General features: G+C 52.3%; 1 non-coding gene across 1 annotated transcript; it reads left to right on the top strand.

The window, feature by feature from the left end:
• Positions 1 to 822: 822 nt before the first annotated feature.
• Positions 823 to 896, top strand: TRNAN-GUU. Its single transcript has one exon. It is a non-coding gene; the product is annotated as a tRNA-Asn (tRNA).
• Positions 897 to 2,771: the final 1,875 nt, after the last annotated feature.

Genomic DNA, 2,771 nt, shown 5'->3' with positions numbered 1-2,771 from the left:
TGGCTGTGCCTCTCTGTCAGTCATCAGCCCCGGAGTTTGGTTGAGAAGCCAAAACCGAGGCTGGGAAAGCGGAAAGTGAAAAGTCACTGTGAGTGCGGAAGGGCCTGGCGCCGCGGTGCAAGCTGGGATCGCGGCGGACCCGGACTCCCGGACGCCAAATCCCGGGGCCGGGACCTGTGTGCACGTGGGCGGGTGAAGCCAGAAATAGGGGCCGCGATCCCTGCTGAAGGGCTGTGGTGTAGCTTATGAACGTGTGCATGGGGCGTATGACTCATGCTAGCTTCTTTCACTTATTCACACCAGAAATCCCTACATCTCTTACGTGCCAGGTACTAGGCTAGGCTCTGGACAGTCACTGGCCTAGAACGGTGCCTGGTATTTGGGAGGTGCGCATTCAACACTTATTTAATGTTTTGAGGAGGAGGAGCAGGAGAAGGGCGTCGCGGGTGTACTGCAGGGCTGCAGGGCCTCGGCTATAAAGGGGGAGGTTTGGAGACCAAAGGTAGTTATGCTTTTTAGGACTCTCAGGAGGTCGACTTCGTGTATCCCCAAGACTCCGGTCACCCTAAAAAGGACGTTTCGGGCGTCCCCATCTTATCTCCTTCTAAGAGAGATCCAGAGGAAGCCGGCGACTACCCCTCCCAAAACCAGTGGAGCAGAGACGTGAAGGTCCCCCCTCCTTCCCTCCCTCGATCGGGACCCTTCCCTTTCTCCCCGGGTCCTGACTTCTCTCGCCTGATTGCAGGCTTTCGGTTGCATTCTTGCGCCGTCGTAGGCTCTCTCCCATTGACTCAGCTCGCCGCCACGCTGGCGGCTGTCGTAGTCTCTGTGGCGCAATCGGTTAGCGCGTTCGGCTGTTAACCGAAAGGTTGGTGGTTCGAGCCCACCCAGGGACGCGATCCTTTTCTGTAAAAAGAAAAACCTAAGCGTTATTCTCCCAACCTGTAAAGTGCTAAATTTCGCTTTGAAATGGCAGAGATTCCTTTTCTATAGCAAATCAGCGGATCATTGTGATTGAAAATTCGTTTTTGTTCAGTCAATGATGGGATAATTTCTCCAGCACTTTCCTCCATCGCCTACTTCCCACCCCACCCCCAGGCTGGATTTCAGGAAAGGCGAAGACAGGGTTTTGTCTCACCGTGTGTACGTTTCAGGTTGCATTTTTCGTAGGATTAAGAATGAATTTACAGTGGAGGTTGGACAGTTTTTCCATTGTCTGCCTCAATCGATGTTACAGTGTCGAAATACTGCGTTTGGATGGGAAGAAAGTAGCGAGAGAGACAAAGGCAGGGAGAAACTGGGGGATGAAGCGAAAAGGTGAAAAAGGGAGAACACAGCTGTGATATACAGAGACGGAAAAGGGACACGATAGAAAAGTAGGCGGGGTGAGCTGAAGGAAGAAAATGGAGGGAAAGGAGATGCAGTTAATATGAGAAGCTTCCAAAAAAGGAAAACAACAACAAAACTATTTTTTTCTAGATGTACAGGCGGAGAAGTAGGGCAGAGGATGGAGAAAATACAAACAGAAACTGACAAAGGACATCATCTTGGGGAGAGAGGAGCCAGGGACACGGGGAAAGATGGCCAAAAAATCACTAGAGGGACTGCCCTCTCCTACCATCGTCACCATCTTCAAGGACATCTTATCTTCACAGTAGCTCTTGGCATGTGCCAGAAATCACTGATTAGATTTACCAAGTTCCTACCCTCTGGAAGCTTCCAGTCTGTGACAGACACGGTGATTCTTCAGCTAGAGGACTATGTGAGACACTACAACTAGCACAGAATGCAGGGGAAGCATTGGTGTCTAATGCAGTCAGGGCACATCCCAGCACCAGGAGCTAAGCAAAGGACTCTCAGGCTACCTGGCTTCTCCTCAAGATTGGGTTCAGAAGACACCTGTTCTGAAAACCTTTCCCAGGGCTCGCCACCCCCACCCACTTACCAGGCACTCACAGGGCTAGTGGGGATAAACCAGGGGGATACACAGTGCCATGGGAGCTAATGAGACATGCTAGATAGCCCCCACTGGCCTGTGAGCTCCTTATAGCCAAAACCCCGGCTCATCAGCTTTAGGTCCCTGGTGCGAGTGCAGTATTCCACATTGGAACAGGACAGGTGCTTTTTTTTTTGCAGGGAAACCAAAGAACTTCTGATGTGTGAAAGGTTGAGTCTTAGAAGTTCTCCTGACAAGGCAGAAAGGCCAGGGATGTGGAGACCTGCGGCCCAGGATGGAAATGATTAAATGAAGTTTTAGTGGGTAATGGGGTCTTCATCCCTCTGTCTTGTGGTTTGCTAGTGACTAGCGCTAGTAACTGAGAAACGAGTGAATGGATGCCTGGGCAGCACTGTGGGCCCCCTCGCTGCAACACTCCAGGATAAAGGACCAAAGTGGGGACTCATCAACCCTCTTCCAAGTAGCTGATATGCACACCCCCCCACACACACACCCTGGGTGCCCATATGGATTGTGCGTCAGAGATCTTCAGGAAGCCCCTACAGGTTTGCCTTGCCCCAGGATCATCTAGTTGGACAGGGGTGACAGACCAGGAGTCCCTGCTGCGCTGCCTCTCCGCAGGGCAATTGGGGGACAGTAGAGGATGCACAAGTCTTCCCTGGAAGAGTTCGGGATGCTGGCAACAGGCTTGCCCTAGGGACAGTTGGTGTGTCCATCCCAAGAGCCCTCTTTCCAGGAGGGGCGGCAAAATCCTAGTCTTCGCGTGCAAGGACAGAGGTGTAGGTAACCAGGTTCCACCTCGGACCTTCTCCCG

This window comes from Mustela erminea, chromosome 18 (genome assembly GCF_009829155.1).
Source record: "Mustela erminea isolate mMusErm1 chromosome 18, mMusErm1.Pri, whole genome shotgun sequence".
Taxonomy (NCBI): Eukaryota; Metazoa; Chordata; class Mammalia; order Carnivora; family Mustelidae; genus Mustela; species Mustela erminea.
This window is presented reverse-complemented; position numbering and strand designations above follow the sequence as displayed.